Source organism: Mustela putorius, unplaced genomic scaffold (genome assembly GCF_011764305.1).
Source record: "Mustela putorius furo isolate JIRA1106 unplaced genomic scaffold, ASM1176430v1.1 tig00000083_pilon_pilon_pilon, whole genome shotgun sequence".
Lineage (NCBI taxonomy): Eukaryota > Metazoa > Chordata > Mammalia > Carnivora > Mustelidae > Mustela > Mustela putorius.
The window spans coordinates 29,994,625-30,018,886 of record NW_025421273.1 but is presented as its reverse complement, the minus strand read 5'-3'; the positions used below and the strand labels follow the sequence as shown (position 1 = coordinate 30,018,886).

The following is a 24,262-nucleotide window of genomic DNA, read 5'->3' as shown; positions in this document are numbered from 1 at the left end:
TGCCTCCACCCGCCACCACCTCCTAACCCAGCGGAAACCCGAGGAAGAGGCAGGAGCCAGCACGTTACCCCGAACAACTCCTGGCAAAACCAGGGAACTCGAGCGCAACCTTCCCCAAGTCGCCGCGGGCGCCGCGCCCCTGTGCGCCCGGCGCCTGCCCGCCCTCCAGTTGCGCCGAGGGGCTGCGGAGCTGTGAGTCCCCCGCGACGTGCTGTTCCCCTTCCACTCCCCCCCCCCCGCCACCCCAGGGCCCAGAGCCACCTCTTTCCCTAAAATGGCTGCAATCTCAAGTGGAGGCGTCCCTTGACCCCGCGGAGGCGGGGGGGGGTGGTGGATGCTCCGGCGCCCGTGACCCGGCGCTTCCCCTGGCGCGCACAGGCACCCCACAAACACACACACTTAACTTTGATGACTGTGCAATGCAGTCCAGCTGCATCGTGCCCTCGACGCTCCCCGCCGCCGGCCTGTAGGTGTGCAAGTCGGTGTGAATCCGGGGTGGAGGGGCCGTGGAAGCTAGAGGTAGACGCCGGAAGGGGGGGCGTGGAAGGAGATGGGTGTTAGCCGGACACCCGTAACCTGGAGAGACAGGAGTGTGCTCAGGGTCTAGGGGTGCAAAAGCTATTCTGGGAGCCAGAGCGAGAAAGAGAGAGAGGAAAAATGCCTTTTAATTAAATAACTGTTGTAGTCTGCTGCCCCCACCGCTTGTTTGGTGAAAGTCTACAGGCATCTGTCATCTCCAAACTACGCGGGGAAGTGGAGCTGGAGTCAGGGAGGGGAGGGGTGTGTGTGTGTGTGTATGTGTGTGTGTGTATGTGTGTGTGCGCGCGCGCCTGAGTGTGTGTGTGCGTGTGTGTGTACGTACACGCGCATGTCCAGGCTAGGGAAAGTTGGGGCCGGAGGAGAGGTGAAGAGCAATGGTGAAAGGCAGCAGCAACTCGGTGGGCGGTCGGGGCTCCAGGGCGCGGGGGATTCCCGGGCCCCGCGGAGCGCACGCCGCGGGGGGAGCCGCGCGGCGGGGCGTTGGGGGTGTCGAGGAAAAGAGATCTATTCGGCCCGGCTCACCCGGCAGCCGCGGCGTCTCTTTTTCCCAGTCTGCCAGCCAGCCTCGGCCGCTCGCGGGGCTGCCCGCCGCACTCGCCGGCTCTGGCGCGCTCCCTCCCGGGCCCGGGGCGCAGCGCGCTCCTGTGAGCTCCAGGCTGAAAAGCCAACACCCCCCCCCCAAAGCAAAACAACCCCAAAATGCGCTCTGCCGCCCCCTCCTTACCCTCAATTTCTAAGAAACGGAAATCCCCAAACTAGTAGTTGCCGGCCGAAGCCCTGGCGTCTCCGTGAGAGCTCTCCGGAAAGCGCCGCGGCCATCCGAGTGAATAATACATAAGGGAGGCCCGGGAGCCCCAGAGAAGCTCCTGCCGCCACGGCAAGCAGCAGAGGGAGGCGGCGGCGAGCTCCGGCCAGACTGCCGGGCCGCCGCCGCGGGTGGGGGCGTCTGGGCGGCCCCGGGGAAGCGTACCCGGCGCGGAGCTGCGGGTGGGGCAAGAGGGCGGCCCAGGCGCGTGAAGTGAGGGTTTGGGGGCAAGGCAGCCGGGAAAGGGGAGGCCCGCTGTGAGTAGAAACTTGAAGAACTGCCGGTGTGGTCGGACTGGCTGGAGTTAGGCGACTCGGAGTGGGGTGGGGGGTGCCCTGGCTGCTCGTGGCCGGTGCAGGGGGCTTTCTTCAGGCCACCCTGCCCTGTCTTGCGGGGCCCCGGTGCTCTCTCCGTGCCTCCCCGCGCCGGCTCTCGGTAGCCGGGAGCCAACGACCGCTCCGGCTCGGCCAACTCGTGCTCTCCAGGAGCGGGAGTACGCGCGCCCGTGTGCGAGTGTGTGTGTGTGTGTGTGTGTGTGTGAGAGAGAGAGAGAGAGAGAGAGAGAGAGAGAGAGTGTGTGTGTGTGTGCATGTGTATGTGTGTGTGTGCGCGCGCGCCTGTGATTGTCGATGAGTCAGAAACCAACCCCAGCTCGCTTTTAAGGACCAAGACGAGTAGGAAAGCCTAGACCCTCACACCCAGAGCCACCCTGGCGGGCATTTGGGACTCAGGGATTCCTTGGCAGCACCGCGCTCCCAGTCCCGGAGTCAGATGCGTTGGGATAAGTTTCGAGGCGCGTACCTCCGACCTGTATCTCGAGGCCGCGAAACTCGGGCACTGCGTTTTCCTCTGAAAAGAGAAAGGAAGGGTAGAAGGAAGCTCGCGGTGAAACTGCTTTACAGCGGTGGGAGCTTTGGCAACATCTTGGATAAAATAGGAAACAAGTCTTTGGAGAGCGTTTAAAAGCGAAGGGACGCGTCCCGAATTTTCAGGACTGGCAATCACGTGCAAACTCCTTGGAAACCGAAGGAGGTGGGCGAGAGGGAGGGGAGATGGGCAGGGTCAGAGTAAAGGGAGCCGAGAGCCGGAGAAGGCGGGGGGTAAGGGGGAACATTTTAAAAAAGAGGAAAACTGTCGGTTTCCTCGGGTGAAGTTAGTTTGACTTGATTTGGAAAAGCTTTTTCCCAAAAGGCAAGATCTTCTAGAAAGGAAGACTCGTGTTGCTAAGAAATTAGGAAAGAATTTCTGATAAAGCAGCTGGCGCTGCTCTTGGATGATTCGCTCGCAGGCTGGTATTGGGTGGCGCGCTACTCTCAGTGCGGTGGAATTGTGTGGGGGGGAAAGGGAGATTATTTGAAATATTGATCTCCTTCCAGTGGTACGGTATGAACTTTACGATAAAGTACAGAAACAAATGAGAGATGTACGTCATTAGACTGAGGTGCCCTCAAGTGCTACGGAAGCTTTATTTAATCTTTGGTGGTGAACGCAGCCAGGCAGTGCGTCTTGCCAGGATTTGCGGTTTCCAACGCGGCCGGCTCTCCATTTTCAGGGCTGAAGAATGTATGTGCATAAGGACCTAGGTTCCTAGTGCTCCACAGTTCACATTTTCAGCGGTTGAGCCTAGGCACAGAACTGAGAAACCTGCTCCCAACTCTTCCTCCGCTGAAACAGGATAAAACAAAGGCAACACTAAAACTCATCTTGGACTCAGGCAGGGCTGCTGTGGGAAGGCCTGGGCCAAATTTGAAAGAGTGAGACTTATTCATGATTTTTACCTGAATTGCTGCCAAAAAGCTTACAAATCCTCTATTCCCTAAAAATAGCAATGCTCTTCAAATGTAATTTGTTTACTCTTCCTCAATTAAAAATAAAACCATCTTCCTAGTGTTATAAAGTGCTTATGAAGGTAAGGGTTGACTGTACTAAAAAAAAAAATCAAGCTTTTTATTTCTAGATCAATATGATGTGCTCTCAACATCTAATACCATGTAAAAGGAGCCTTTTTACAACATCAATAGCAGGCAGGCATGTCTCCCTAAGAACCTCTTTTCCTGGAATCACAAGGCATTTTGATTTGCTTTCATTTTCACAAGAAACATGATTATGACACCTCTGGTTATAAACAAGCCAGTGAAAAAAATAATGAGGGTGGGGGTTCTTTATATAGAAATCGAGAAATTTGGAAACAACTGGGGCATTTGTTCGTTACTAAACCCCCAAACAAAACCTCCAACCCAGCCTTGAATCATCTTCGACTGGAAGATTTTTTTAGTTTAGTTTTTTTTTTTTCCCTGTGACATTTTATCACCAAGGCTGGGGGAGGGGGAATTGGGGTGATTTTTTTTGGAGAGAGCCCAATGTGTATGAGAGCCGAAACTGCATCTGTTACCATTTGAAAACTGGGAAATCCCATCTTATATCTGAAGAGACCATGTTGCAGATATTTTGCACCTACTTGCCAAAGTGCAAAACATACCATAGTGCGAGTGTGTGTGTGTGTGTGTGGGGGAAGCATCTGCTTTGGTGGAATTTATTTCTTCAATTAGAATGAAAACCCCAATTAAAGTGTGTATGTGAAATGTCTCTGATTTGGCTCCATGCAGCAGACAGCAGACCATTCTTTAATTTACAGTTTCACGCCTAGGGATGGCAGTAGTGCAAGCTTCCAAAACCCAGCATTATCTTTTTATGTTGTGCTTTTCAACCTGCGAGTCTCTCCTGTAGATGTTTGAGCTTTTCTGTCTCCATCACGACTCTGACTGTGGAGCAGTCATTACTGCTTGCTGGTTTGGACCTGGGTCACCTTATTTAGTTGTCACTCTGGAAGCCCAAATCGAAGCAGGCCAGGTCTGTATGATATTGAATCAATGAATGGAAAGTGAAAAATGGAGCCAATTAGCTCACTGCTTGGATATCCATGAGGCCAGACATCTGACTTTACTCACCTGATTGACCAGTTCTTTGGTTACTGGATAGCTCAGCCTGAGTTTGTGAAAAAATACTACCACCAGGCTCGAGTCTGCTCTTTTACTTTTCTTACCCACCGCTCAGCCCAACCCCTACCACTCCCTCACTTTCCCTCACATACAGACCAGAAATGTAAAATGGCATCCTTAGGGACACACACTATCTTTCTGGATGGAGTAGGCAGTGACTGTTTTGAATTCAGCCCTGGGCTTTTGTTGCCAGTACCTGTAATTCTTTGTATTCACTCTGTCTTTTCAAGCAGGATAGAAGTTTCAGTGCAGAATCATTAAAGGATGTGGGTAAGTTGTTGACAACTTCTGCTGACTGCCTATTTTTTTTTGTTTTTGTTTTTTTGTTTTTTGTTTTGGCTTGGCATAACTTCCATGAATATGGATAGCCAGAGCAGAAAGCAGCCCACTGAGGAACACTTCTCCATCCAGTCCAAGTACTATAAAAAACTCAGTATTTTTTTTCCTCTCTTCTCTGGATATTTCGTAATTTTTAAAATAGTAACAATGTTTGGATCCACGGAGAGGAGCCAAAACTTGGGAATGTCCTGCATTTACAAGACTGTTAGAAAAGCAGTATCTTAAAGTTCAAGAAAATATAAACTGGATTTCTATACATTTTAAGCATTTTTATTTCCTTGAAGATGTACAGATGAACCGTAAAATTATTTTTACATGCATTTCTATATATTTACCTTAAACACTTTTTAGAAATCTACTTTGAAATCCAGTTCACCTTACCCCAGTTTTCCCAACATTGGATTTCTCCTAGGTAGAAAGAAAAGCAAAAGAGACTTGTAATGTCTTCAGTTCCTTGTGGTCCTTCCAATAAGTCTAGCTTTCCTAAGGCACCAGCTTGGAAATACTGTTTGCTTTTCTTTGTAAAATTCTGTTAACCTAAAACTTAGGAAACAAGCAGCAGTGACGAGAGCTACTGTTAATTAATGCTGTTTCAAACACTTTACATGTACTTGATTAATTTAATCTCTAAGACAACATGTGAATTATTAGGTCCTTTTTTTTTTTATTATTCCCATTTTACAGATAAAGGAAATAAGGCTCAGAGAGTTAAATATTTTGTATAAGATATCAGTGCTAGGTAGGGGCAAAACTGGGATATCTCCCAGGCAGTCTGGTTTCAGAGCCTACAGTGCCAGCTAATTCTTACTTTCGACACTTCTTCCTCTCCAGTGCAGTGTAAAAACATCACGCGGCCACATGTACATTTCCAGCAAGTTTGTGATGGTGTCCTTCATTTGCCAGTTTTATGAAATAGTGAAGATCTCCTTCGTGTGCGCAGGTTTGCCCATTTTGTTTCCTGGTTATTAACATAACCAGATAAAATTCTCTTTGGTAAATGAGGTGAAGTCATCCATTTCAGCAAAATCAACCATAACTACCTGATTTTCTTATTTTTTCTTGGTGATGGACTTAATGTTTGAGATTGCCATTGTTCTTGGTTTGAATGAGTGGTTGATCCAGCTTTATTTTATTTTATTTTTAAAGAATTTATTTATTTGAAAGAAAGAGAATGAGAGAGGGAGCATGAGACGGGAGAGAGTCAGAGGGAAAAGCAGATCCCTGCTGAGCCGGGAGTCCCATGAGGGACTTGATTCTGGGACTCCAGGATCATGACCTGAGCCGGAGGCAGATGCTTAACAGACTGAGCCATCCAGGTGCCCCTCGATCCAGTTTTAGGGATAGACAGGGTCTTTAGGTTGCCAGCTCCCAACCTCAGATAATTATGACTTAGTAAAGGGCCCATTACAAATGTATGCGAATATTGCTAAAATAACACTCTATAGAAAAAATGTAATTTTAACATTCACGAATAGGATAATTTTATAAATAATTACTCAGATGCATCAAAACCCGGTCCTATATGTGTGTGTGTGTGTATTAAATACATATATTTTTTGGCATAGACTTACTCTCATTTTGTAAGCAAACCCACAGCATGTTGGGTTTGTCCTGTATTTAGTTATGTTCGCCCTTTAGTCCTGAACTTTTTCAGCATGGCCGTGTTATAATAGGTGTCTTTTGCATTGAATCACCCATCTAACATTTATGTCCATCATGAACTAATGCCCCTTACTGGTTCATCCCTGATATTGTGATCTTCCAAAATATAGTCGTGGAAAGGGGAGGGAAAACATTAAATGTCAGTAGTTACAGCAAGACAGCTCTAGGAAGAGGACAGGGTTTCTTGCTGTTTTCACATTCCTTTGGCCCTAGCGGAAATGTAAAAGTGCAGGGTTTGCATTGGAATGAGAATGGGGTCACCTACCCTTTGTAGTCATCATCAAGGAAGCAGAACTTCCTTCCAGAGAGACCATAGGAAATCAATGATCACACTTTGCCAGTGAAGAGGTAAATGTGGACAGCAGACGGCATTAAATAAAAGGGCAGCAGAAAAGTGATTTACTCTAGAAGGCAGTGTGACTTTTTGGTCCATTCAAAGAATTCACATTTTTGATTTAATAATTATATTTAAATATTTTCTTTTGGATTTTTGTTTTTTTTAAAGGGAAGGAGAAATGCCATTAGGTGATGCTACTGTCTTTTCACTTGAGCATAGCTATTTAAGGAAAACAGAGTGTCTGGAATATGGTAACAGAGACCCCCCTTCTCTTATTTTTTTTTTTCTTAATAAGAATTGACCTGATTTATTACAGTTATGGATTTCTGTTTGTTTTTTAAATTTCACTTAGTCCCTGATGCAGAGGGGAAGCTTGACACGGGGGAAGGAGTGTTGCAGAGAGATCCTCATACAGGAGAGGCATGGGGGTGCAGAGAAAGAAGAGACTTGGTTGGTGATTGCTGAAATAAAGGGAAGCATAGGTTTGGAAGCTCAACGAAATGGAGAAAAGCAGGTGTGCAGTTCTAACATGCGTCCCCTCTTTTGCGTGCACTTCTGATTGCTTTGTGAGCACGATCTCCTTCCATACATGTGAAGGATCAAACTTCAGGTAATAGCTCAGGGGGGAAATTGAGCTTTGGGCTTATATCTGGAAGAATACAAAATATCCATGTAATGTCTTGCCTGAAAGCATATCAGAAAGTGTGTTAGTTGTGTAACAACAAAACAAAACAGGAAAAAGAAACACAAAGAAAAAGAGAGAAAACTAGAAAACTCTCACCAACAACCCCTACCACATTTTGCTCCAATTTATTATTTCCAGTAGCAGTTTAGTCCCTAATGTTAACAATGAGTGATTATGATTCTGTAGTTTCGTTTACAGCATGAATTAGCATTTTGTTTTCTGTTACGGCTTTTGAATGAGGAATTATAATGTATAATTTGCTGAAAATAGATGTTATCATCTCTTAGGATGAGAACAACCACATAAACTTGAACAAATGATAAAAATGGAATCAATTACATTTCAAATGGAAGTAGTTTACAAACCTCCAAATACAAAGTGGCAATAGTAGCTGGTTATTGTAACAAATAATTAGTTTTTTTAAACAACATTTATTGAATTCCATTGACAATTTGGTAATTGTTCACAGTCGACTGTAGCCCTCCCTCTTCCAAAATGAAATGTGGTGTGGAATGACTGCATTTTATAAACTGCAGTTTTCCTCATTATTTAGTGCTGCAATCAAAATGTATATATATTTGCATATGTAACCCCTTCTTAGCTATAGAGGAACACATGCAATCAAATAAAACGATGTCACTAAACCTCCTCGAGGGCTTGAGATAAACACCCAAGGGCTGATGATTGACAGTGTTTTCAGGTTCCAAAGAAACAAAAGAAGCAACTAGTTTGCATGGGTGTGTGTGTGAGTGGATGTTGAAGGGGGAAATGTTTGAAATGATTTATCAAATAGACGTCCTATTTTTACTTGGGTGAGAATTAATTTCTCTTTGCACCGCCAGCCCTCCTTCTTTTGCCCTTTCTGCAGTGTGTTGTCCTGGTTCGTGTGTATGCTCCCCACCCACGCTACCCAGGAAGCTCTGTGCAGGAAGGCACTGCACCTGCCTGGGCTCTGGGGCCCTCCTCGTGCCTAGCCTGTAGTAGACAGAACAGATGGGTTGGCTAAATGGCTGAGTTTTCAGAAAACAGTTTTATACCATTATATGTGTCACATTATTTATGGTTCTTTGTTCCATCTTAGGATGATGAGGGCAAGGCCATGCTATTTTTTTGAAAACAGGGATTTGACTCGGAGGATAAATGAATCCTGCCTTCATTTAAGCATCTCCAGGGAAGAGCATGATTGGTTCACCAAGGGCTCACTGGACCTCTTAATTTTTAAAATGAAAAAAATTATGAAGTATATACTTCAATTAATAAATTCAGAAAGGAGAAAGGAGGAAAAGTGGACATCTGAGGGTTTTGATTTTATTTTTAATTTTTTGGGTAACTGCTACAAGCTGAGTGGATCATTCATTTTTGATTATTTCTAAGATTAATCTATTTCTTTAAAGTTAATATGCAACGAAATATGTTCCACATCACTTTATTTTTAGATCCCACGACTCAGTCTGAAACAAATCAGTGGCGCATTATAAACACACGAGAATGTATCTAATGACAGGAGTCAGGCTGAACAGATGCTAAAATAGATGGATGCATCGTGTGAAGTCGAGGGAGCTGCAGGAGGGGATGGAAAAAAAAGTCTCTAGAAGTTGGAGGGCTTGTGAGGTGAACACTATGGAGACTTTTTCCCCGTTAATATGTGCTTGCACAGTTCAGAGCAGAAGGGACCCCATTTGCTCCTGCATGAAAAGAGGAATCACGATATCCGTCTCCTAGAATGTTAGCAAAGATCCAGGGATGTGATTGACTAATGCAGGGCTGAGTCAGTGTTAGGTCTTATCAGTCAGTCCTCAAATATTTATAGAGTACCGACCGATGTGACAGCCTGGCAGAATGTCTGGCACATAGTAGATTCTTAATACATTACGTGGAGTAAGGTATAATAGAACCCATGTATCGAACACTACCAGAAACTTGCAGAAACCTTGCAAAGTGCTTGATGTGCACTGACTCATGTCGTCATTAAAATAACCCTGTGAGGGGGGTGGGTGCTCTTACTTGGATTACATATGACTTGTTACCATCGAGGCAGCTGAAGCACAGAGACCACACAGCTAGGAAGCGGTCCAGCCAGGATTTGGATTTAATGCATCTGGCTTCCAAGCCAGGGTTTTAACTATTGAGCTAGGCTGCCTTTGGGTAGACGAAACAATGGATGACAGAGGAGAATCAAAGAGGGCTAAAACACGTTTCCTTAGGCATGGCTGTGGGTTACAGGCAGAGCACCACCTATGTGCAGAGAAGCTTGGAAAATGTGTAGTGCTGTAAGAAAGGAGCAGAGACTGGTGGATACCTGGGGGCCACAGCCACTTAAGCATCTCGCTCTTGGTTTCTGCTCAGGTCCTGATCCTAGGATCCTGAGATCAAGCCCCTGCATCGGAATCCCTGCTTGGGATTCCCTCTCTCTCTCCTGCTGCCCCTCACCTACCACACCCCCATCTCTCTCTCTCAAGTAAATAAATAAATTTTAAAATAAAAAGAAAAGAGTAGAGAATGGTGCTATGGTCATTTGAGGAGGAGTTTACCTTTTACTTTTGGCGGGAAGAATCATGGAAGGTTTTAAGGAGACAGTGGCATTTGATTTGGGCTTGGAAAAATGGAGAAAATTTGGGCTGGTGAGTAGAAGGATACTCACATAGAAGAATTTGCCAAGGAGTAGTTGTTAAGGGTTGTCCATTTTTTAAAAATTGCTTTTTCATTCAATATTTATTTTGTGCCTACAAGGTGCTTATCGCTGTCCTCAAGGAGTTCTAAATTAGTAGGAGACACATAGATCACAGGACATATATGAAAATTATATATATATATACAGACATATATATAAATAAAATATCATTTGTGTCCATATATATACAGGTCTCTGTGTCCATATATATACAGGTATCATCAATGTATCCGTTACCTACTGTTTCTCTGTTTAGCCAACCATCCTTATCCCCTTTAAACTGTGTGAAGTGTTAGGGGGCAAAAATAGAGAACATTATAGAAAGAACAGGTGAGGGAGTGTGGTCTGTCCTAACTCACATGTCTACCTTGGAAATTTACAAGTAGGGACTTCAAAGAGTGAATTTCCCTCCAGCAGGCCCCCTCCCTTTCTCTTACTCAGCAAAGGAAGGAGCTGGCAGAGTTTGGATCCTGTGAGTAATCTAGGTAGAAGACCAGCTCTCTGCTCTGTCTCCCTGTCACAAGCAAGCAAGCAAGACTTTAAACTTAGTTGGAAAGTTAAGATCTTTGCATTGTTTAAAATCTGCTCTGTTGACAATGTCAAGAAGACAGTTTAATGAGTTAAGTCCAACGTAAAATTTTATTTTGGGTCTTCCTGCACTTTTAATAGACTACTAAACTTTTTCTGGGTTAAAATTAGTCACCCAACCTAGAGAGTAAAATAACATCTGAAGTTGGGGACACACTCCGGGCCTGTGCAGTTGTGCTAATGAAATCCTTTACTTCTTTCTTTGTGAGATGTCAGACTAAAAGGGTTACATAGCTTTGTGAAAAGAGCCAAAAAAACCTGTAAAAGGGAATGGAATCATCTTTACAATGTTTATCAAAGGCTTGTTATTTTAGGAAGTAGGACTCCATTGCTAGTGGATTTTTTTTGATCCTGTTAGTAACAGTTGCATTAGAAATAATAACAAAAGTGTTTCCCCCGATTAACCTGGTCTTAAAGAACAAGTTTGCTAAAGAACAATGGGCTGATTCCTTGTCTGTATGCGTTAAAATGAATACTGGTTCATTTTCCCAAAGTTCTGGCCGTATCCGTTCCTTTACTGTACTAGGATAGCCAAGTCCGATGATGTTTTGGGGAGTGTTTGTCAGCTGTAAGATACTGTCTTCGCCATTATCATTATGATGGAAGGAGGGTTTGCTTTTTGGAAAGGGAAACCATTTTTGTATTATAGTAGCATGGAAAACAGACCCAGAAATAAAGTAAATATTAAATAAATACAAATTATTCTCAATAAGTAATTATTTTTAAAATGATTTCTTGCAATGATATTAAACATTTGCATTGTGGGGCCTCACTCCAGGACCCAGGATTAAATCTATATTAAATCTGCCTTCTCTGTAATGGATTCTGTCAAGCGACCTCTCAGAGAGTCCCAAACAAGCATTGACTGAGGTCCTTTCAGGCTAATGAATCCTCCCCAAGCATTACTTAGTTGTTTAAATAAAGTAATTAGAGAATGTCCTATAATATGAGAGCCTTTGGAAATATTTGAATATCCATCTTTTCTGGAGAATTTCAGGAAAATGCCTCATATATTTGGGAATATACAGTAATTAAAAGTCTTCTCGAATGGTATGCATTTCTGGAATGCTGGTTGTTACTAGCCCTTTTATGCCTACATTGTATATAAATAGCTACAACTTTTTTCTTAGTCGATTTATAAATGTCACATTTTTTTTTTAAAATAACATTTGCACCACCCACAATGTTAAATACATTTGTTGGGCATGAAATAGGTGCTAACTAAAATCTTTATTGATCATTTGAATAGAGCAATAATAAACTTTGACTCATTATGAGAATTTAAAGATATTGGCCCCTAATTAAACAATTGCCAGACCACAGAGGGGGCAAGAATATTCCTTTAAGTACCAACCAAAAAGGATATTTGCAAATAAGGGAGTTTTTGTCTCAAAATTAGGACTGATACCTCTTGTTCTGCATTGTCAAATATAGGGAACACTTTCCTCCTTTATATTTTACTACCTAAAAAAATATATATATATGTAAACTTGGTTTTCTAGGGCACTGGTTTTGAATGTCAACTGCCATAAAACTGATAAAAGCATATTAATAATTTTTTTCTTATTATAGATATGATACATTTTGATTTGGAAATTTTTCTTAGGAAAGTAAAGAAAAGAGGGGAAAATCAAATCCATACATAATGCAAATACCTAAAGATAATCACAGGTAATATTTTAACATACAAACTTCCGTACTTTGTTCTTGGCCTTTGTATTTCATTTTTGATTGGTATCATATGTGAGTATTCTTGTAACCTGATTTTAGCCCATAAATATGACCAACGGCCATGCCGTATTTCATATGCCTTTGTATCTCTTTTAATGGCTCTATAGTATTCCACTGTGTGATTTTAGGACTCTTTATTTAACCATCCTCCTAAATATTGGGTGTTTAGGTTGTTGGCAGTTATGACTGAACTTGGTGCGTATCTATGATTGTTTCTTTAGGATAATACTGAGTAGTAGAACTGCCGGGTTAAAGGGCATAAACATTTTAGACTTTTGTGTTAATTGCTTCTCAGAAAAGAAGCACCAACTTACACTCTTCCGGAGTTACATGTCAGGGTCCTAGGTGGAGGTTCTTATAAAATGAATTCTCATAGTATAGTATTCATCCATTTGAAAACTTCAAACTAAACCTTGTTTAATGACCATTATCAGTCAGGAGGTCATACTCACTACAGTGATGACCTTCTTTTGTCTTCAGATTTTGCAAGTTCCTTGGGTTGCTAGAACAAAATGTGTGTTAGGTGACCCAAGCAAATAGTTTATGTCAAGAGTTTAACTCTGGTTATCAGATGAATGTTTTTTTCTCTTTTTCCAGGGTCTATCTGCAAATACCTACTTCCTTCTGTTCTGTTGAGATCTACAGACAGAAAAATCTTTCTTGTTCTACTCACTGAATTACTTGAACTTCAAAACAAGGAATAAGCCTGGACTCTAAGCAGTATGTCTTGTCATTCTGGAGATAGTTCCAAGGGAAGAGGAATGTTGACTATATACTAATGTGTCATTATTGTTGGTCTGGTCTGAACCCAGACACAACAAATCTTAGAGGTATTCAAGAAAAGAAAAACTCTTATACAAGAGCCATAATGATTAAGTTCCACAATCAAGGTCATTCTCATTTCTCTCTAGCTTTCCCCAATTCCTTTCTCAGTTGACCTCCTTGCAGATTTTTCAGTAGTGCTTTACAACCCTTGGTCCACTGGCAATATAAACCCCCTTTCCCCAAGTCTTGTCGTTACTGAAATTTCATTCCTTTCTAAGAAAGTGCATTTTGGGGTGGGGGAAGTGGCTGTACATTTGTCTATACTCCGTAGGCCCAGAGGAACTGGGATCATTGTCACTTCCAGGACATTACTTTGGTACTACCCCTCTAAACTCTATGATCCCTGTAGCCTCCAGTGAAATTCCCATCGACTATATCAGGCCCCTTTTCCTTGCCATCTTGTCATCTTCCTGTCACTTCCCTGTGTCCTTCAGAGCCCAGAACCTGGCTCATGTCTCCTCTCTACCCCAATGGCCACCACCCAATGATCTCCAGGATCGGTACGTGGAGAATGTATCCAATAGCTTAGTTTCAGAGGGGCAACCTTTCGGGCTCCACTGTTCTGACAGCCCAGTCGCATTACCCATACCCTGGCCTCATCCTTTGGAATGGTTCTGCTTCTGGAACCTTAAATTGTGAGGTAATTATATATGACTATAGCCTCTTAGCCTTCCTGCTTCCTCACCCATTTATTTCCAAGATCTCTGTCCCCGTACTACTCTCCTTTTTTCACAGTTTATCAACCATACTATCTCCCCATTCCTTTTATAGCCATCCCAGAGCCCATGATATGTCACTTTAATCACTCTCTTGCCAAAACCTCAAAGCCCTTAATCTCTTGCCCTTCTATATCTGCTCACAAAATCTCAGTCTTGGATCAGTCCAACTAACTGTTTTGTTTGCTTCTGCTTACAAGCTGTTGACTTGCTCTTGGAAAAACCCAGTCATGCTAAAGAATGCTGTTGTAATTTTATTGTCCCCAACCTCCGTGGTATTCAATAAGCCTGTTTGGGTCATCAAGTTCACTCCCTGTCCATATCTGCAATTCCAGACACTGCCCACTGTCAACAACTCCCCTGCCCACCACTGGCTCTCTTCCCAGGTGAGGATTCATGATTATGCAATATAAATTCTGTCAACTTTTGGTCTCATATCTGGAAATCTCCATCTGTTCAGCTCCAGCTTTCCTTGTACCTGTGGATATCGTTCCCTCCCATTCTCTTTAGGATGTTGAGCCATTTGTTATGCCTCTGTGACTCCACTTAGGAATAAATGTACCCAAATCTCTCCCATCTTGAAAAATTTCTCCATCAACCTTTCCTTTCCCTTTAGAGGTGGCCTGTCACCTTTTGTTGAATAGCGTGAAAGGCCCAGCTCTTGTTGAGGACCATCCCTTTTAATGACACAAATCTATATGACTGTGACGTTGGTTTCTCTCAGTAGCTCACAGATTCTTGGAGTGAAGGGGCACATAGTGTTGCAGAGCAGGGGACCTATTGCCACGCTCAGCAAGAGACTTGTAGACAATCATTGTTTCCAAATTGCCTCCCTCTTGTTCACTTTTTAATGACCTCTAATAATGGTTTAGCCTTCACTACTTTGCTGAAGCTCTCTTCTGGCAATGACTTTGTAATTCCCAAATGCTGGGGATTCCTTTTCAATTATATATGAATTTTTTAGATGTTTGTGTGACTTTGACTCTGTCAGGAAATTCCTTTGATGTCTATTGCATCTTCTTGTCTTTCATTGTGTTTCTTCCCCTCCCTCATGGACTCTCTTATTTTGCCTGACTTTAGTTGTGGGGTCCGAACCTGGATCTCATTTCACTTGACTCTTGCTCTTCCATGGCAATCTACCCATGCATGGAAATTAGAGACATGCCTGTCTTTCAGATTTGTGTTTCCAGGCAAGACCTCCTTCCTGAGTTCCAGAACTATTTAACCAACTGGCTCCTTGATGGTCCCATTGATATATCAAGCACTGTATGACAAAGACAGAATTCCTTATCCAGATTACGTTGTTCTTGAATTCTTTATCTATGTAAAGGGCAACAGTACTTATCGTACTTGGACTTTTGCAGGATACCAAGCAACCCAAAACTTTGTGGCTTAAAACAGCAATCATTTATAAGCACATAATTATATGGGTGGGGAATATGGGCTGAGATCAGTTGGGTGGTTCTTCTGCTGGATTTGACTAGGTTCATCTTGGTCTGACTGTTGTATCTGGCAGACGGCTGGCTGTTGACTGGGTTAGAGGAGGCAGACTGAGCCATGTATCATGAAGCCATCACCCAGCAGGCTAGCCCAAGCTCTTTCCCATAGCAGTGACTGCAAGATTCCCAAGAAAAGCAAGAGAGAGGAAGTGGCAAGGTTTCTTGAGGCCTCTTGCCTGCAACTGGTAAAACATTACTTCTGTCTTATTCATTTGGTCAAAGAAAGTCACAAGGTCATCCCAGATTCGGGGAATAGTGAAATTGATTCTACCACTGGAAGGAAGGGTCTACGAGGCCATACCACAAGGACCATGTAGGTGTGTGGTGACTGTGGGAGATGGGTGGGTGGGATGGAATTAGATTGATTTTATGTGGTTTATGCAATTGTAGTGGCCTGGCAAATCCAAAAGCTGCAGGGCAGACCAACAGGCTGAAGACCCAGGGGGAACGGCCACTTGATTTTGAAGCCCTCAGTGGGCAGAATTCTTGCTCAAAGGAGATACGTTTTTCTTCTCAAAGCCTTCTGAGTGGGTGAGGCCCATCCACATTATGGAAGGTAATCTGCTTTACTCAGAGTCACCAGTTTAACTATTAATCTTCTCCAGGAAACACCTTCACAGAACCATCCAGAATAATGTTTGGCCAAATATCTGTGCCCAGTAATAGTAATAGTAATAGTAATAGTAATAGTACAGGAAGATAACTGAGCTAGGATAATCAGTACTTCAGCTTGGATTCCTAATCAAATAATTCTTTCATTTTCATGATTTTGTTTAATCTAGAATACCCTTTCCCAGTACATATCATAAACTTCCACTTCATGTTTGCATAAAAACATGAACAGAGTATCTGTATTTGTGTTGTGTCTTATTGACTGGAATTAATTTCATCATCAAATAAGGCTTTTAAAGATTTCTTAAACACTCAAGGTTCATCGTTTTTTTCTACTCTGGCTACAGAAAATTCCATGACAATTCCTCTTCAGACTCAGAAGATCTCTTTAAAAGGCTGGCTAACCTCTAACTCAGATATAAATATTAAGGCTTATTGGAAACGTAGTTCGTATTGCGAGTTCAAATGTCTACCCACAAAGTCCTCTTCTGTCATGAAAGACTTTCTCAGGATCCAAAAACTCTCAAAGAAAACAATTATTATTACTTATAACAGTGAGGAATTTAAAGCAAGGTATTTTTTTTTTTCTTCAAATAGCCAAACGTTCAGATGATGAAATACTGTTTTCAAAGATGTCTGTAAGTATCTATTCCAGACTTACTATGCAGTGTTTATGAAATCAAGGGGAGAGAGAAAGTTCACTTGTGATGAATTCAACAACACAGTGGTTATTAATATGGTCATTGTTTTTACTAGTGAGTATAATTTGGGCTTTAGATTCTTTTATTTGCACCAGGAAGAAAAGAATCTCTGAAACATTTATACCTTCCTAGGAAGGTTTGCATAAGAATTCTACATTACTTTCAAGTTTTGACCTCTGCAAATTGAAGCCTATCCTTGTAGAATTTCTAAAAAGAAATTAAAGAATAACATGATGGTGAAAGATGCAGTATTGTACCACCAGCTCCACAAGTTACTCTCACCTTTGGTTTTCTGATCTGTAAGATGACACATTGGAAAGGCTTTGGGTGGTGCTTGGCATGTGGGAAACACACAGAAGCTACAGTGCTGATGTTAGTTTACAAGGGCACAGAAGGAGACAAACATGGTACCTGTGAACTAACGCTAACTTGGTTTATAAGAGGAAATGGCGGGGAAACCATAATATCTATTTGACCTCATTTGTTTCTGTCCCTTTCTTGATTTGTTCCCAATATTGATGATGAGGTAACTTTCAATAAAGTATTTTCTAGGAACAAACATTTCTTCCTTTGCTGAGAAATCTCCTAGCGTAATCCACACCAGTCAGGTCATTTCTAGAAGGTCTGTTGTCTGCCTCAGATTTTAATATTTTTTCCCCTGATTTGCAAACAAAATGGAAAAAAATTGCCTATATATTTGCAGGGAATAAAAACATGTAATACCAAAGAAAATTAGAAGGCAAAACTCCAGAATAACACGATTCTTCAGAAAATACAATCCAATTATAGGAGACAGGTAATATCCAGTTCTTTTTTGGTTGACTTATAATAAATGCAGATTGCTTAGGTATTTAACATAGAGTGGTATTTCAAAACCAAATGGTGACTATTATTTCCATTATCAGTGGGAAAAGTAATGTTAAGGTAGAAATTAGTACTTGGGGTTTATAAAGGGGAAAAAGAATCTTTTGAGCAAAACTAGCTGAAAGATTATAACTCTTTTGATCTCAGGTTAGAGGATTGTTCTTTCGACAAATATTTTTGGGAGACTCTCTCATGTTCCAGGCACTGTTTTAGAACCTGGACATATAGCAGTGAGTAAGCAAGAAAGGCCCTGGCTTTGGTGGAATTTATAATCTGTCAGGTTGAGGCAGAGTGAAAACAAAAGTAAACATTGACACAGGAAAATCCATGAAATGATCATTGCTATGAAGATCTGGAAAAGGACCCTGTGCTGTATTGACAGTGACGGGATGGAGTGTGTGCTGTGGAGGGATGTATAGACTGGGGACAGGTCTGACTCAAGGGAGGTCCCCCATGGAGGTCTTTTTGGGACTTGTGGAGGTGATGATTCCAAAAGACGTCCCTTGTGGCTGCAGTAGGGCGAGTGAGGGGATGTGGCTGAGATTCAGAGGGATGTGACAGAGCCCAGATCCCCGGAGACTGCAGGTGTAACGGGAGGAATTTAGAATTCATTCTCAGTGATATGGGAATCCCCTGGAGATTTTTAAGCGGGAGAGGGACATGGCCTGATTTATGTTCTCAGAAGATCACTGTGGCTGCTTTGAGGAGGATGGGCGAGAATGAATAAGGGGAAGAGTGAACCATTGGGGCTCTTGTGTAATACAGATGAGAGAGGTGGTGCAGGCAGGGACTGAAGATGGAGAGTCATTCCCCTAAACAAAGGAGCATATGGGCAGCTGCCAACACTTAACCAGCATTGAGAGAGGCCATCTGACTGTTTGGTGGAAAGAGCAAAGACAAACCTGAAGGCAGCCCCTCGAACATTGGACAATGGATAGACCATTCTGGGCCAAGGCACAGCTGGCTGTTTCATGAAGCGAGGACTGGAAAATGTTGAGCAATGATAGATCCAGTTATATAAGAAAATAATGTTGTTTGGGTAGCGGAGCGATTTAAGAAAATTTATCACGTCAAAGTTAAGGAGTGTGTTCAGGCCAGATGCCCATGGTCCTTGGTGGCAAGCTGGATTCTACCACCTTTCTTTCTTACTCACTGCTTGTATGCCCAGGATATAGGTGTCACTGCGGTGGACACATGCTGTGGACCTTTGTGAGCCTTCTGGTGTTTTTAGCAATACATGTTTTAAAGGTCTAAATGAGCAGAACTCTGGACACCTGACTGGCTCAGTTCATAGAACATGGGACTCTTGATCTCAGGGCTGTAAGTTCAAACCTCATGCTGGGTGTAGAGATTATTTAAAAATGAAGTCAAAAAAATATAAATAAACGAGCAGACTGCTGTTGTGTTCGTTGCTGTAAAGAACAACTGCCCAGTTTGAAGAAGGGCTTGGTACCCTTCAGAAGGTCATTACTTTGGTTGTTCTGTAGAAAGGATGTCTTTTGCTGGTTGTTTCATGCAAGTGTGTCCTCCTTTTGTTTGCAAGAAAGAACCCCCCGCACCCAACTCACACACACAAGGCTTCGGTGGACAGCAGATGTAGGGTGAGGATTCAGATTCATTATGGGACCGAAGGTCAGAAAGTGAACTGAAGCCCCATGTCATGTGAAATAGGTCTGGGTGATGCAAATTCTGGACAGAGGCTACTTGCCCTTTGCTGTCTTAGGAGCTCCCCTCTCCCCTGACTCATGAGGTCTAAGATTCAACCCAAGTGGCTGCCAATCCAGAGTCTACTTCATCACCTCTCAGCTCCAGTGCCCCATCCCAACTGATGCTCCTTTTCTGCCTTTCTTTGCTCAGTTTCCCAGAGGGCAGTTGTGTTTGGCTCAGCCCCTAAAGTTACCCGTGTGGTCCTCTTTCATGGTGGTCTGGAGCCTGTTACTGTGGCCCCTCATCAATACACTCGGTAGTGCTGGGCAGAATAATGATGGATGGATGGGTCTAAGCTAGCCATTTTGTGAAGAAGAGGCATCCTATTTCTCCACACCCTTGGGGCCCCTTGGCAATGGAAGGAGGAGAGTGTATTTGGTCATGTCATGGAGGTGGGGAGGAGGCCCCCTGGTGTGAGGCTGGGCGGCCTGTAGAGGGCTGGTGGAAGATTGCCACTGCGAGCAGAGAATAGATGCCGCCAGTGACCCTGGAAGGGGTGTTCCTTATGTGGTGACCAAATTTTCACTTGTAAAATTAGGCAAAGATGTGAGATAGTTCTCTAGGAAATTCCAAGTATCCACCTGCCTTCGTAAATTTGGGCTGCTGTAACAAGCACCACACACTGGGTTATCAACCACATTTATTTCTCATAGTTCTGGAGGCTGGAAGTCTGAGGTCAGGGTGTCGGCCCGACTGGATTCTGGTGAGGCCCTTTTCTGGGTTGTAGACAGCTGGATCACATGCCTGAAACAGAGAGACCCTGGTATCCTCCTTTGGTTATAGGAATCATCCCAGCACAGGGGCTGTTCCCTCATGACCTAGTCACCTCCTAATGCTGTCACACGGGGGATTGGATTTCAATGTATGAATTTTTTTTTGGGGGGGGACACCCACATTCAGTCCATCACACACACCCCCAAGACTTTGAGAGAATTTCGCCTTTCATTCTGGCCTCTCCCTAGGAGACTTCTGTGTTGTTATTGTGTTAAACGTAACTTTGTCTCTGCCCTCCCCTAGAGGAATTGAACATTCAAGGATTCAATTCAATATAAGTAACTCAAGAGTAAAAAACTCAATAACTGATGTTTAAAAATGGGCTCAAAATTTGAATAACCGTTTCTCCAAAGAAGACAACAGGTTTATGAAAAGATGTACAACCTCGCTAATCATCAGGGAAAGGCATGTCGAAAACATAGTTAGACATCACCTCACACCTGTCAGGATGGCTATCATCAGACAACCCAAGATGACATGTGTTGGTGAAGATGTGAGGGATTCACCTGTTCCTTTCCTTCTCCTGGCTTTGGAGTGCACCAGTTTCCAAGACGAGGTGCTGTTGGGTGATGGAGGATGGGTTGAAAGAAACTGCTTCACTGATGTCTTAGTCCATTCAGCGACTATGACAGAAACACCACACACTGGCTGACTCAAACACTCTCTCAGTTGTGGAGGCTGGAAGTCCAAGATCCAGGTGTGGGCGGATCAGTGTCTGGTGAGGGTCCACTTCCTGGTTCACAGAAGGCAGTCTTCCAGCTGTGACCTCGCATGGCAAAACAAGTGAGAGTCCTCTGGGGTCTCTTTTCTTTCTTTCTTTTTCCCTTTTTTAGAGAGAGAGAGAGAGCACGCGCGCAAGCGCAAGTGAGTGAGCATGGGTGTGTGGAGGGGCAGAGGGTGAGGGAGAGAGAGAATCTCAAGCAGACACCATGCTCACCATGGAGTACGACGCTAAGGTCATGACCTGAGCCCAAATCAAGAGTCAGACTTTTCACTGACTGAGCCGCCCAGGTGCCCCTGGGTTCTCTTTTCTAAGGGCACTAATTCCATTGATGACACCCCCATCCCTGTGACCTAATCACCTCCCAAAGACCTCCACCTCACACCACACCATCACATGGGAGGTCAAAAACATTCAGACCACAGCAATATGGACTGAATTATTTCAATGATACTCAATGAACATCTTTTAACCAGTAATGTTCTCTGGATTCTCAGAATATATTTGGTAACGGTGGGCAGTGTCTTCTTGCCTGATTAACTCAGAAATGCATAAAGGTGAGATTTTCAGATAATTTTCATACCCCTGCACTCCCCCAGTGCCTTGCATTTGAGAACGTCAGATGAGCTATAGATGTGCTTTAAGTCGAGAGCTTAACAAATACCAACATATTTCCTGAGAGGTTTGGAAGAAACGAATCGTATGTACGCAAATTATGACTATTTCATAATAACAAAACCCACTGCTAGTATTCTGAATGGGGCTTCTATAAAACACACTAATCCAAAACTGACAATCTGGTTGTGTCATTGTAGACAAAAAGGAGTTGTGGAGATATTGATTTTATATCAACACAGGCCTACAGAAACATGATTTAGAAACATTTAAATAAAAGACCAGTCAGAGAAAGGGGATTATATGAATCTTCAGGACAGAGAGACGATCAGTCTTGAGATCTTATTTAATGTTCACACCTGCGAGTGCCACGGACTGCCTAGGGTTTAGTCCTGGGTGGTTGGGCGAATCTTAACATTTGTGGGATTTTTGTGTAGAGCTGGTCTTCGGTCCTGGGAGTGTTTTCAGGGGGGTTATCAGCAGCAGAAGCCTGGCTGAGCTCACTACATGGTGGGAAGTGCTGCTCCATAGGGTCACCAAGCAAGTGGCCTCATTTTCTCCCAAACCAACCACCTACATTGTTCAGCAAACACACACCCAGGCTCCTGTCACCTGAAGCACTTCTTCCCAGGTGTGTTCTTCTCTAGGGGGCTGTTTGGACTTTCTCACGATCACATACACAGATCTCACCTTCCCTCGTGTCCATGCAGTCAGTGGTTGATGACGAATGACCCTGCCCTGGTGTGTGTTCTGTTGCATGTAGACAATAGGCACGTTGGGGGTGGAAACAGCTCTCAAAACGGACCCATCCTCTTGGCTACAACTTGAATTCCCATGCCGCTCATTTCTGGCCTGGAGTGCAGCCGATTCTTCCCTGCACCATCTGTAAATAAAGTTTCTACAACCCAAGTCTGACCGTGGTGATCCTTGTTTGGAAAACCCTTGAGGGGGGGTCCCGTAGCCTTGGTTTCTTCTTACTCCTATTGGGGTGCTGCCCTGCATGACCTGGCTGGGTCACCTGCACTTCAGTCTCACCTCCTACCACTTCCCCTCTCCCCTCCCTCTGCTAGACCTATTACCTGGTGTTTAGCTCTGATGGGATCTTGAATCCCAGTGAAACTTTGCTCCTACCTACCCCATACCCAGACCTGCCTGTCCAAGTCTCATGGTTCTGTCATTTTTAGCATATTATTAAAAAACAACAGACATTCTTTGGACTAAAATAGGGACATTAAAACGGAAGGAAGAATGGTAGAGAATGTATGTAATAATGAACATGATTTGACCAACCAGACAAATATATAATTTGTGCAGGTTAAAAAAGCATATTAATAACTTCATGAGGTTAACCAGTTTAGGACTCAATTAGAAATGTGATCCCAGGAACTACATACAAATTATTATAATTATGGTGACAGGAAATAGCACTCCTAGGAGATGGTAGGAGGCAGAAATTTAAAAGGGGAATATATTATTTAAAAGTCAGGCAGCTTGTCTTTGCGGCCCTAAGAGTTGAATTGGGAAAATTAAAGATCTCAGATCATAAAACTACCACCAGAATGAAGTACTAAGCTAATCCACTCAGCAGAAAGCAGCTCGCCACCGTAATTGGAAACACAGGCTTGTGGTTACTTAATAGAAACGAACATTTCATCATGTCGGGGCCAGTGTGTGTCATAGATTTAGCATACCATCTCTAACATATTTTGCAACTTGGACAATTAATTCCACACCTGTACTGTCCCATATTCAGCTTTATAAAACATGTCCTCCCCATAAAAATAAATGTGTGTGGCAAATAGCCCTCTCCCTTGTTTGCCAAAAAAACAGATTACTATCAGGAAGGCCGAATTATCACCTGCTGTCAACAAACAGATTACCCAAGTTAAGGTCATTACCACGGCGGTCATTATCTTACATATTAAAGCTGTTATGGATGAACGTAGGGACGAAATGCGCGGTCTTGAATTTATCGGGGGCTTCTATTAGACCTTTTTGAACTTCATTTTGCATGCTTGTAAGACTATGAATTAAAACGATCCATGCAGCCCTACATTTTTTTTTTTTTGAGAGAAACTGCCTCTTTAAATGAAGAATTTTTTCCTTACTGCTAAAGGTTTTAGATTAACTCAGCATCCCATGAACCTTTTCATGTTGTCATCTCCTGACATTTTTCTTTCTGGATTTTTAGAACTATAATACAAGATAAAAATACACTCGGAGGTGAAACAGCGAGAGGGGGAGATAACAAGGGTATTTATTTAGTTTTCTCTTCTGCTGTTAGTGTTCCCTGATTATTTATGTAATTTATGCTTCTACTCATTTTTAGCCTCCAAAGTCTGTTTCAGTTAACTTTGATTTCCACGATTCTAGTTTATTTAATTAAACTCTTTGAAGACTTTTGCCCACCCCATTTAAATGAAACATGACCGAGGAGAGAGTGAACATAAACATCTTTGCATAACGGATACGTTGAAAAATGCATGACCACTTAAATGTCACAACTCGGTGAAGCATTTCTTTTTCATTCTAGTGCTACGGAATTTTGAGGACAAGCTGAATTTTGCATTTGCATCTTTGCTAAAATCAGGTAGTACCACAGTCTTGAGCTGAGAACGACCTCCATGATGAACGTGTGGTTTGGGAGCTCAAAGAATCTCTCCCTCTGCGCTCCTCTGCTCCTTCCTCCCTCCCCCTTTCCCCCCTCCTCCTTTTCCTTTCTTCTTCTTTTCCTTTCTTCTTTCTCCTGGCAAATAGCCAGGGCTGTGGGCATGACAGATGTAAGGCCAGCCTTGGGCTGAGGCAGCGAAGACCACATTCAGGGCAGCTGCCCCACCGCCCACATCCTGTGCCTCCAGGGCCTGTTCCCAA

General features: G+C 43.3%; 1 protein-coding gene across 1 annotated transcript in view; it reads left to right on the top strand.

Moving 5' to 3' along the window:
- The window catches only part of PPARGC1A (PPARG coactivator 1 alpha), a 644,905-nt gene that overhangs the window by 547 nt on the left and 620,096 nt on the right, over window positions 1–24,262 (top strand). The window lies entirely within an intron of this gene.